This window comes from Triturus cristatus, chromosome 1_1, assembly GCF_964204655.1.
Source record: "Triturus cristatus chromosome 1_1, aTriCri1.1, whole genome shotgun sequence".
Taxonomy (NCBI): Eukaryota; Metazoa; Chordata; class Amphibia; order Caudata; family Salamandridae; genus Triturus; species Triturus cristatus.
In genome coordinates, this window is record NC_140579.1 from 483,780,388 (window position 1) to 483,793,883 (window position 13,496).

Genomic DNA, 13,496 nt, shown 5'->3' on the forward strand with positions numbered 1-13,496 from the left:
TCCCAGTACCAGATACTCTTAATTGCATCACTGCACTTAAAGTGCTCAGGAATGGCCCTGGGTACTGTAGGGGCACAGGGCTCATGCACTGGTGCCCACACCACTGGCATAGGGCACCTAGCTAGAGGGGTGACTGATGTATGCCAGGGCAGTGGGTTTGTGGGCATGGCACACAGGGATGTGTGCCATGTCGATTCTTTATTTAGTTCTGCACCAGGACACTCAGTCTGCAAAGGCAGTGTATGGGTGTCAGGGTGCAGGGCCCCTAAGGGTGGCACAATAAGTGCTGCAACCCTTAGGGGTCTTCTCTGGTCACAATACCCTGGGTACCTAGGGTACCATTTACATGTGGCTGACATGTGACCAGAGATGCCAATTGGGTTTCAGCTTCAATACAGTTTTAGGGAAGGAACACAGGACTGGGCACCTGATTGGCAGGAGCCCAGGGCACACTCAGTCAAAGCACATCAGCAATTCAGTAAAATGTGGGGGCATACCATGTAAGAAAGATGGCACTTTCTCACAGATGGGGCCTGAGGTGACGTGTGCAAACACACCCTGTGGCGGGTTTTAAGATGGGGAAATAATCCCCCTTCAATCGTGAGGGACCCTGGGGGCCAACTAGTCCACCAGGTGCTTCCAGTAATCGCCACTGCACTGTGTTTCAGAGAGGTGTCCCAGGCCATGCCCCTTTTTACACCTCTCTGCAACGCAGCTCTGTGGTGCTTACTGGAGGTATCTAGTGGGCTACTTGGACCCTAGGGACACTCAGGATTCAAGGGGACTTAATCTCCCAAATTAAAACGGCCACAGGGCGCGTTTACACAGTGGTGAAGGGAGGGGATGGGGCATGAGGTGACGTGTGCAAACACGCCCTGTGGCGAGTTTTAAGATGGGGAAATAATTCCCCTTCAATTCTGAGGGACCCTGGGGGCCAACTAGTCCACCAGGTGCTTCCAGTAAGCGCCACTGCGTGGCGTTGCACAGAGGTGGTCCAGGCCGTGCCTTTTTTTACACCTCTCTGTAATGCAGCTCTGTGGCGCTTACTGGAGGTACCTAGTGGGCTACTTGGACCCTAGGGAACCTCAGGATTCAAGGGGACTTAATCTCCCAAATCAAAACGGCCACAGGGCGCGTTTACACAGTGGTGAAGGGAGGGGATGGGGCCTGAAGTGACGTGTGCAAACATGCCCTGTGGCGCGTTTTAAGATGGGGAAATAATTTGCCTTCAATCCTGAGGGCCCCTGGGGGCCAACTAGTCCACCAGGTTCTTCCAGTAAGCGCCTCTACGCTGCATTGCAGAGAGGTGGTCCAGGCCGTGCCACTTTTTACATCTCTCTGCAACGCAGCTCTGTGGCGCTAACTGGAGATACCTGGTGAGCTAGTTGGATCCAAGGGACACTCAGGATTCAAGGGGACTTTATCCCCCAAATTAAAACAGCCACTGGGCGTGTTTGCACACATCAGTTCAGACATCCCCCTCCCTTCACCAGTGTGCAAACGTGCCCTGTGGCACGTTTTAAAAGGTCGTTTTAATCCCCCTGCCCTATTATGTACTAGGGGCTTACAGAGGAGGTCATTCTAATCACAGGGGTACCCCAACGCATAGTGTTCCCTAGTGTATGTAGGTTTTTTAACTGTATTCTAAGTGTCTTTTAGCATAGCACTAGCTCTAGGACTGGTTAGTCAGTTACCACCAGTACCCATCTGAAAAAATTGTGAAAATTGCACCAAAACCCAACCACTTATAAATTCACCCAGGTACTCTCCTTGCAGTACTCTAATCATTCAGTCAGTACCCAAGTACTCATGCTCTGAGCCAGGCATTAGCACATGGACTGCTTCAAACGCCTATACACTATGCATGCAGTCCTCTAACCACCTACACACTTGTCTTTCATACCTTCAATTCCCCAGTCAGTATCCATACACTTCCAGGAAACACCCTGTCACTCTGCTTGCACTCCTCTAGTGACCCATTCAGCACCATGTACTAATCCATGCACTGCGCCAAAACCCAAACACTTATAAATTCACCCAGGCACTCTCCTTGCAGTACCCTAATCATTCAGTCAGTACCCAAGTACTCATGCAGCGACCCAGGCCTTAACACATGGACTGCTCCAACCCCTCTCTAATACGCTTGCAGTCCTCTAACCACCTACACACTTGTCTTTCACACCTTCAATTCCCCAGTCAGTATCCATACACTTCCAGCAAACACCATGTCACTCTCCTTGCACTCCTCTAGTGACCCATTCAGCACATGTACTAATCCATTCACTGCACCAAAACCCAAACACTTATAAATTCACCCAGGCACTCTCCTTGCAGTACTCTAATCATTCAGTCAGTACCCAAGTATTCATGCACTGATTCAGGCCTTAGCACATGTACTGCTTCAAACCCCTATCCACTATGCATGCAGTCACCTAACTAACCAACACACTTATAGTTCTACACTTATACATTCAACAACAAAAAAAAGTATTTCAGTTTCAATATTAGAAAATCAGTATAACAAAAATACATATAACTGTTATTACATTTAAAAATTATCATTTAAAAAACCTTCGAAATTCAATGAAAAAAACATAGGTTTTAGACATGTTATAGTTGGATGTATGTCGTTACAACGCACACTTTTACAACGCATGCACTTACAACGCATTTTTTACAACGCAACATCCATTACAACGCATTCCATTACATAGCATGACACTACAACGCATTTTTAAAAACTACCTTTACAACGCATTCCATTACATCGCATACTACCTTTACAACGCATACCATTACAACGCATAATATTAAATTGCATTTAAGGTAAGTATTAGATAGTATAGGGGTAAAAATTACTTTTCTAACACCAGGGGGTGCAACAGTAGGGTAAGTGTTGGATAGTATAGGGGTAAAAATTACTATTCTAACTCCAGGGGGTGCAACAGTAGGGAAAGTGTTGGATAGTATAGGGGTAAAAATTACTATTCTAACTCCAGGGGGTGCAACAGTAGGGTAAGTGTTGGATAGTATAGGGGTAAAAATTACTATTCTAACTCCAGGGGGTGCAACAGTAGGGTAAGTGTTGGATAGTATAGGGGTAAAAATTGCTATTCTAACTCCAGGGGGTGCAACAGTAGGGTAAGTGTTGGATAGTATAAGGGTAAAAATTACTATTCTAACTCCAGGGGGTGCAACAGTAGGGTAAGTGTTGGATAGTATAGGGGTAAAAATTACTATTCTAACTCCAGGGGGTGCAACAGTAGGGAAAGTGTTGGATAGTATAGGGGTAAAAATTACTATTCTAACTCCAGGGGTGCAACAGTAGGGTAAGTGTTGGACAGTGTAGGGTAATATTATGCGTTGTAATGGTATGCGTTGTAAAGGTAGTATGCGATGTAATGGAATGCGTTGTAAAGGTAGTTTTTAAAAATGCGTTGTAGTGTCATGCTATGTAATGGAATGCGTTGTAATGGATGTTGCGTTGTAAAAAATGCGTTGTAAGTGTAGTGCGTTGTAAAAGTTGCGTTGTAAATGTTGTTCCCCGTTATAGTTAGGAATTAGCATTTGAAAATCTCAGAAATTCACTGAAAAAACCATAGGTTTCTGGGCTGTTATAGTTAGCTGGACATTTCACTCGTACAAAACCATTGAAATTCCTTCGTTATAGTTAGTTCTGCTAACTATAACTCGCGCACCCGCAATCCACTGCTGATGATGTCACATATTACATCATTCATGACATGTTCAGTGACATCACTGATGACATCTCAAATGACATCACTGATGACATCACTGATGACATCATCCAGTGAATGTGGTTTGGTTCGTTATTTAAATATGTACTATATATATAGCAATCTGCATTGAAGAATGAGTGGATATATAAATATAAATATCTGGATGGAGGATTTAGTAGCAGTGTGATTGACTGTTTACTTGACTATTTTATAGTGCCTCACTAAATATATTGGATAGTGACTAAACTGTGTGAATATCTGTATCACTTTGTCAGTTGTGTAAACTGCTGCGCCAGTTGGTTACTAGCTACGTGAAAGTCTATATTAGTTATTGATTAGTTAACTGAGTATTTGTATGGGAGAGTGAATGTGTGTGTGGCTCGGTGGGGGGGGGGTGACTGCCCAAAGATGTGTGAATAATTGATTCAGTAGGTATATGAGGTTAAGACTGCATGTTTTAACAGTTGTTTGGGTGAGTGAATATCTTTATGGGTGTGGTGATGAGCAAAGATATCTTTCAATGGTACATGTCCAACAAACTAGAAAAATAAAAGGCAGTGTATGTGACAGTTGTTGTATATAAATAGGTATACATAAGACTCAGTGATTGTATGAGCGACTGTATGGATAACTGTATATTTGTAATAGGGATTTTATAACACACTAAGTATGAGTTACTATCTATATGAATAAATTAAGTGATGTTTGTATAAGTGTGTAGCTGACTAAATGTAAGTATGATCCATTGTTTGCATAAGTAAGTAGGATGACTGCATAAGTGAATAGGATGTGTGCTGGTGTGTAATGTCGATATGTATGAGTGAATCTATAGGTAAGTGATTAGATGTGTGTGTAGATCTAGGAATCATTGAGTGGGTTTTTAGAAACTTGGATTGGTGTGTCAATGGATTCAAATATGGTACTCTGTATCCCCGTTATGGTTAATTCAGCTAACTATAACTCGCGCCCCCGCAATGCACTGCTGATGACGTCCCATATTACATCATTCATGACACGGTCAGTGACATCACTGATGACATTACTGATGACATCTCAAATGACATCATCCATTATGTACCTAGGTCTATTGTTAATCTCTTGCTGCTCCTGCCCTGCCCCCTTGCCCCCAGCCCTACTCCCTCCCTCCTGGCTTGTCTGTTCCATTGTAATGCCCCTGATCCGTCCCTCCTGCCCTTTATGGTCTGTTATGCTGCAGCTTTCTCTCCTGTCTGTCCATTATGGTCAGCTAGCTACCATTGCCTCTTGCCCCTCTGTTCTCTGTTGTCCATGTGCATGGTCCTGTCCCCTCCCTCTTGCTTTCTATGGATTGTTGTGCTGCACTCCCGTCCTGCATGCCCTGTGTGGTGTATTGTGCTGCTGCAAACCCTGATGCCTGCCCTGCAGGGTCAGTTTGGTGCTCCTCTCCATGTCTCTCCTGTCCTCTGTTATCCAAGTCCATGTCCCTATCCCATTTCCTTCCATGATCCAATGTACCATACTTGCGAACATTTTGAACTTGGTAAGAGGGAGATTTTGAAAAAAAACTGGGGTATTGATTTTCCCCTTTGAGTTACATTGAAAAAGAGGATATTGTAGACAGGAGACAGATCAAATAAAGCCCATTTGAGCTTAAAAACATTGGACGTTTCCTGGCTGAATCGGGTCTGTTGGCATGTATGGTTGTACTACCATTGCCTCTTCCTTCTGCCCACAATGGTCTATTACATTGCCACAGCCTTGAAGGAGGGTAGATTTTGTATCACAGGGGGCCCCTGGCCCGTTCTGTCCACACCTGAAGTATGAGACCCTTGTCCTTGCCTTGCCAGCCGCATTTGTAGGCCGTATTAAATTGACCAGCGGGTCCTGTGTTGCTATATAATTATCCTGAGACATCCTTACCACTCAGCCAGCATAAAACCCCTGTGTAGGCCCTTCTGTTCAATATGTAGGCCTCTTTGTTAAATTGACCATAGCTCTGCAATTTTAGTGTATAGCAGTCTGAAGGCAGGTCTGCGAGGCCTTCTGATCCAAACTAGTAGCCCCCACCCTACCCGAGTGCTCCGTGCTCGGTATCAAAGTTCAACATCCCCCTGAAGCTGTCGACATACAGTAGGCTGCATCCTGGACTGGTACTTGCTTCCTGGGCAGGTTTCCCGCTTTTAAGGAAGTGGCAACCGCAGAGCGTCAAGTTAGGAGAACTGAGGAGATTTTATACATGAATATATTGAATTCCCGTACAATACCCATTATTTTCTGCTTGCTCTATGGAACTTACGATAAGCGATTGGCCTGAGAGACTGACCTTTTCACCCAGTCCATTGTCAGCATTAAGTGGGTAAATGACGAAATGTCTGGTAAAATCTGCAGACGAAGCTTTTGGGTAGCATACGTAGGTAGATGTAGCGTGCAAAGGAGCCCACAAAATGATATAAAAAGGGAGCACCCACAGATATCGACGGACAACCTCGCCGTCTGTATGTAGGTTAACAGGCTGTGCAGGTTTTCCCCAAGAGCTGGGAGCTCTTGTCTTCCTTTGCTTAAAATGTCTTGCTCTGCTTTGCTTGAAGTATCTTATTCTATTTTACCTATATGAAATGTCATGTTATGTTTAACCATTGTTCTCTTTACTTTTGCATTTAAAAGATTTTGTATTGTAATTGCAGGAATGCTTGATCTAAGAGTAAACGTGAGTGTTCCTAGGTAACATTTTCCTTGGTGTAACTTGTTTCTCATGATGCATTTATAGATGTGTTTTCTCTCTCTCTCTGTCAGTACATTAATTGAGATACAGAGAATATTATGACAGCTGTATGATTATCTGGATTCTGTATTTTGTACTTTATGTCTCTATTCTGCGGTTTCTTTGAAGTTGCATCTTCTCATTAAACTGCCATTGTATTCTGCCTCCAATTCCATGTCTCATATGTCTGTTTTCTTTATTTTTGGAGCAAGCGTTCCTAGGCACCCCGGCTCAAATTAAGGTGCCCCTTTTGTCCCTGACTCACTCTCCTGCTCAGTTCTGTGGTGGCTCCCGGGGATCTGGGGACCGCCCCTAGCTTCCTTGACCCGTAATAGATCTTCCCTCCAACAGCCTCTCTTGCAAGTCCTGTATTGTTGGTTTGTTGCCCCTGCCCCCCTTTCCACTGCCCTCCATAGTCTGTAGTGCTTCCACGGCCCTTCCTGCCTGCTCAGTGTGGTTACATTGTTGCCTTTGCACCCTCCTACCTGCCTTCAATTTTCAGAGTCCGTGCCCCTGGCCTCTGCCTCTCAACAGTATCCTAATGAACAACTAGATTGCTAACATTCTATATTTATTACAAAAGTGTGGAACGCCTGACATCATCTTGATGTAATCAAAACTGTAATACCTAGAGCATTTCCTTTAGAAATTACATATATGAGAGGGTCTTATTGGCATCAAAATTATGGTTAGTGCTCTAAAAGACTAAAATAAGGACATATTTTCTGAGTTTTCAAATAGCGACAAAGCACTTTTAAATTATTTGTTATCTTTATGTTTTTTTATCCAGTTGACCACTTGATTAACTGTTGCACTTAGGGGAGAGGATGTGGTGTTACTTCCAGAACTGCAGACTTTGCAACTGGGGAACGAGGTTGAAGTTTCTGCTTCAGCTCGACATTCTGTGATTCTGGTCAAATCACTTAGTCTCCCCATGTCTACAACCAAAATGAATTTGTTCTTGTGTGATGTAACCAATGCTCATGTAAAGCACTCCAATACCTGACAAGTCTGCACTATATAACACTGCAAAAACACAAAATAATAAGTGTTTTGCACACTTCTGTCATTGGGCTATATTTGGGCTACATCTGGGTGATTTTGGGCTACATTTGGGCTCTTTTGTCTCCGGTGGCCATCTTGGGAGATTTATTTGTTATGAAGTTTCCTAATTTCCTCATGTACTGCAGTCTCCTCAGTAGGAAATGCTTTCAGTTTTTTACTTTGATTCCATCATGAAGGTATTCAGATATGTCACACATTTGGCATAAATTCTGAATGTTAGCACTCTAGTTGCTCATTAGATCACTGTAGTAAAACTACTGCACCATGGAAGTCTGCTCCTGGTATTAAAAGTGCATGTTTCAGTCTGCATGTCAGAAGTTTTTAATGAAATAGAAGAGGATTTGAGAAGTCACTCAAAATGTGCCCTCATTTTCTTTCTTCAGCATTAATCATAATTTCTATGGCAAAATGAACCTCCTCATTGTGTTCCTTTTTAAATTAAATGTTTTAAGTGTTACCAGTTTATTCCAATCAAGATGGCTTCAGGTGTGCCTTACTTTTGTCATAATGAAGACAGTAAGCGCTCTAGTTGTTTTTAAGAACATTCTGGGACATTCTGTCATTGGGCTATACTTGGGCTACATCTGGGTGATATTTGGGCTACATTTGGGCTCTTTTGTCTCTAGTGGCCATCTTGGGAGACTTATTTGTTATGAAGTTTCCTAATTTCCTCATTTACTGCAGTCTCCTCAGTAGGAAATACTTTCAGTTTTTTACTTTGATTCCATCAAGAAGGCATTCAGATGTGTCACACATTTGCCATAAATTCAGAATGTTAGCACTCTTTTTGCTCATTAGATCACTGTAGTAAAGCTACTGCTCACCAGGGAAAACTGCTGCTGGTATTGAAAGTGCATGTTTCAGTCTGCATGACAGAATTTTTTAATGAAATAGAAGAGGATTTGAGAAGTCACTCAAAATGTGCCCTAATTTTTCTTTCTGCAGCACTAATCATACTTTTTATGGAAAAATGAACCCCCTCATTTTGTTCCTTTTTAAATTAAATGTTTTAAGAGTTACCACTTTAATCCAAGCAAGATGGCTTAAGGTGTGCCATACGTTTATCATAAGTAGGACTGTTAGCGCTCTAGTAGTTCTTTGGAACACTCTGGGAAGCTGCAGTAGAACACAAAGGAATCAACTGACAGTCTCTGCCCTTGTTGGATGTACATGTTTTACTGAGAATGTCAGACTTCATTCTCACATGACTGAGAAAGATAATGTGAATTTACAGAAAATAAGCTCTCAGTTTAGCCTATAGTTCACCTTCCAAACCTCTGTGGTAAAAGAATGAGAAAATATTTTTCTCTCAATCATGATATCCCAGCAGAAGGCTTTTTCACATGGTGAAATCACCTTAGAACATACCACAATTCCTAAAATGAGTATGGTACCATCAACAAATGATTTATAATGTAACTAAAGTCTTAAAACCTTCTATTAACTGCAATGCTTTTTAATGAGGTGCTATCATGTATATTGGTCCCAAGATGGCTGCCAACACTTCTTGGATGAAGTGCTGACAGCCAATCAGATCTCAGGATGAGATGTGTGGTTAGGCTCCGCCCACATATATATATGCTTTTAAATGCTATTTTCTCAGGAAATACTGAACAGATTTACACCAGACCTGCAAAAGGCACTTCCTTGACCTTATGGCTACCTCTCTGCCAAATTTCAAGTAATTCTGTTCAGCCGTTCGGGCTGTAGCTGTGTCTAAAGGTCCTATGGAAAAATGCATGGGGAAAACGCGTTTTGGGACCCCCCTTTTTTCTCGGCCCCTGCTTGATGAATCCCCCCGAGACTTTCAGGGTAGGAGCGGAGCGTAGCGCCCCACCTATTTTGAAAATTTCGCGAGGATTCGTCGACCGGCGCCAAAGTTATTCCAAATAGAATGTTGCGGATTTCCTATGGAAACAGGGTCCTAACTATATCTACCTACTGGCGACCGCCAGTAGGTAATATACTAAAGTATATATACTAAAGCATATACAAGAGGTCTCGAATGCTCGACCTAAAAAGGAAAAAGGAGATATGACCTACCCAAGTTATAGAAGTAAAGAGTACTAAACAAGTAGGAATACCTCTTCAACAGGGGATTGGGGGATAAGGGGCACACAAAGTAATTAGAAATTAGTATAGGGAAACAAAATATGGTATTTATCTTGTAAGCAGCAGCAACAATATAGATGGAAGAAGGCAGCATGCGGGGGACTGTTTTTTTTATAGTCAATTTTTGGGGTTTTGAAAACAATAACATATAACACTGCTACACCGTGACATACCATACAGATATTCACTACCCCAGATATTACCCATAGATCGCACAGTCGGGTTGATCCCATATTGCAGGTCCTCTGCCAGTGTGTCTTCAGTTCGCCAAACCCAACCACTTGCCCCACAGGCGCTCATAATAGGCAGGACAACCTCCCGCTTCGTACACAGATTTTTCTTGGATGGCGCACCAGTCTACTCCTTTTCGCGATTTTGCAATGGTCGGAGATGCAGAGTCTTTACAGGCGGCTGCAATGTCTGGATGTGTGGGACTTTATAGCTTGTTAGAATGTTAGTTAAGTTCTATATTCTTCACTTGTCGCTGCTGTGAGCTAGCAATAAAGGAGATTTGCATAATGTTAGGCTCAGTGTCATGCCTTAAAATTTGGTATCTTGAGGATTGAGGAACTCTGTCCCTATACAGAATGTCTGTAAGAGTGCTGTGTTGAGTTATTGAACCACTGGTTTGAGCTTAATTCTCTGGCCTCACTTTTTCTTGATGGGGCGAAGACTAAGTCTTGTGCTCTCTCTGCCTTTCTCTGAAAGGACCGAGTTTAGTGGGTTTTTTTTTGGATGGACTAAACCTTCATGCTACAGAACTCAGATTCATGGAATATTTGGCAGAGTTAAAAAATGGTGTCATCCCAAACAGAAGGAAAAGGTTGTATGCAAAGTTGACATTTGCATACATTTTTATGTAGCTTCAGATGTTTGTTTGTTAAACCTTACAGAGACATCGCAGATTAAAAAAAAAATTGAAAAAAATATTATTGTCTACGTGTGCTTGTGGAAGACAATTTCTATGGACTGAAATCTAGGGAATGTTAAAGTGATTCTCATATTTTACTGACCTCTGCTGGTTGTTTTCTATCAATAAAGTTAAATAGAGGCAGTTGCCAGAAAAATAAAAAAAAGAAAGTCCCTCAGCAGAAAGCAATTCTGGTATTTTACTGACCTCTGATGGTCATTTTCTATCAAGACAGTTAAATAGAGGCAGTTAAACAGAAAAAAAGTCCCTAAGCGGAAGCAGACAAGTCCTAGGGCTGATTTCCAGAGCCCACAAAGTACATACACATATAAGTATATACTAAAGTATATATACTAAAGCATATACTAAAGTATGGACAAGAGGTCTCGAATGCTCGACCTAAAAAGGGAAAAGGAGATATGACCTCCCCAAGTTATAGAAGTAAAGAGTACTATACAAGTAGGAATACCTCTTCAACAGGGGATTGGGGGATAAGGGGCACACAAAGTAATTAGAAATTAGTATAGGGAAACAAAATATGGTATTTATCTTGTAAGCAGCAGCAACAATATAGATGGAAGAAGGCAGCATGTGGGGGACTGTTTTTTTTTATAGTCAATTTTTGGGGTTTTGAAAACAATAACATATAACACTGCTACACCGTGACATACCATACAGATATTCACTACCCCAGATATTACCCATAGATCGTACAGTCGGGTTGATCCCATATTGCAGGTCCAGGTTACCTAACCACTGCCAGTGTGTCTTCAGTTCGCCAAACCCAACCACTTGCCCCACAGGCACTCATACTAGGCAGGACAACCTTCCGCTTCGTACACAGATTTGTCTTGGATGGCGCACCAGTCTACTCCTTTTCGCGATTTCGCAATGGTCGGAGATGTAGAGTCTTCACAGGCGGCTGCAATGTCTGGATGTGTGGGACTTTATAGCTTGTTAGAATATTAGTTAAGTTCTATATTCTTCAGTTGTCGCTGCTGTGATCTAGCAAAAAAGGAGATTTGCATAATGGTTGGCTCAGTGTCATGCCTTAAAATTTGGTATCTTGAGGATTGAGGAACTCTGTCCCTATACAGAATGTCTGTAAGAGTGCTGTGTTGAGTTATTGAACCACTGGTTTGAGCTTAATTCTCTGGCCTCACTTTTTCTTGATGGGGGGAAGACTAAGTCTTGTGCTCTCTCTGCCTTTACCTCTGAAAGGACCGAGTTTAGTGGTTTTTCTTTTGGATGGACTAAACCTTCATGCTACAGAACTCAGATTCATTGAATATTTGGCAGAGTTAAAAAATAGTGTCATCCCAAACAGAAGGAAAAGGTTGTATGCAAAGTTGACATTTGCATACATTTTCATGTAGCTTCAAATGTTTGTTTGTTAAACCTTACAGAGACATCGCAGATTAAAAGATGCAATGGAAAGTGGGTGCTGAAGCTTGGCTGAGAGATCATTGTGCCACGGCCCAGGAAGTGTCTTGCTGAAGCTTGGCCATGGCCGAGGAACCATCCCCTCGTTCTCCCGGCCCTTCCAAAAACCTTATCCTGAAACACTCACTTAATGTCCTTTTTCAACTTCTGAATGGAGCTAAACACCGCTACCTATTAGGCCATCTCCCTTATGAAATTATCCTCTAGGAAGCCCTTGAGAGATAGGGACCCCTTCCTTGTTGGCCAACTCAATGAGTTTAGGGAGTATTTTCAGTAAAATGCCCTTCCTTCTCTCATTTGATATTGCAATATTTGCATTTTCTAGAAGACAAATGGTCCTTTGGACCCATTGGCGTAACTCTTTGGGGTCAATTGATGTGTCGCTAGGTAGGCTACCTCTGCTATCTCAAAGAGTTTCGTTAGGGGTACAGTGATGTCAAGCATACGATCTCGGGTCATTACCACCCTTACCAATGAATGCTATCAACTTGGGGTCTAGCTCCAGGGTTATCATGACCTTGTCAGGAAGGGAGGGTTGTGGGCATTCTGACTGTAAGCCAAACCTGACCTCCTTCGGGATCTCTTTCCTCAGCCAGATCGAGAGGTACTCAGCAACAGGATGTATGACATTACAACGCGTGTCATTACAACGCGTGCAGTTACATCGCATGCGTTACAACGCATGCGATGTTACAACGCTATGCCATTACAACGCAAGTCCTTACATCGACTTGCACTAGATGGCGTGCTAACATTAGAAAAGTGTAATTTACTATTCCAACTCCAGTCCACGTAACAGTAGGGAAGGTGTTGGGATAGTAAACTACACTATATGTAATGTTAGCACGCCATCTAGCGCAAGTCGATGTAAAGACTTGCGTTGTAATGGCATTGCGTTGTAACATCGCATGCGTTGTAACGCATGCGATGTAAAAGCTGCGCGTGGTAAAAACCGCGTTGTAATGGCTGTTCCCCTCGGCAACATGCTGAGATGGCATCAAGTCACAGGACTGGGGGTGTTTCATTAGGAGAAGGTCGAACATCTCATCTCTAAAAGGGTCAACAATCTACATTTTAGACTCTGAGACCTTACATGCCTCGTCAGAAGTTTCCTGATTGGCCAGCCGCTGCCCATACCGGCAAGGCTTCTCTAAGGAGGTGTGAAAAGCCCTGCTAGAGAGACAATCAGTTTCCTGTGGGTGGAGAAGTACATTCTGCAGAACAGATGGCAGGAAGGGGTGTAGTGTGGCCAAACTGGACTTCAGAGGGAGAATGACAATTTAGGACAGCAGAGGCCAACCCCACATCTTGCAAATTAAGCCACACAGGAACCCCAGTAGTTAGAATATGGAGAAGGCTGGAAAGGGAGGGTTTAGGAAAATTAGCCAAACCAGTAGGATGGGTTAACCATGATACAACTCCTCTGGAGAGACTTTCTTCATGTTGGATTTTGAAAGAATGGTGCTTTCTGGGACAAGACTATGCC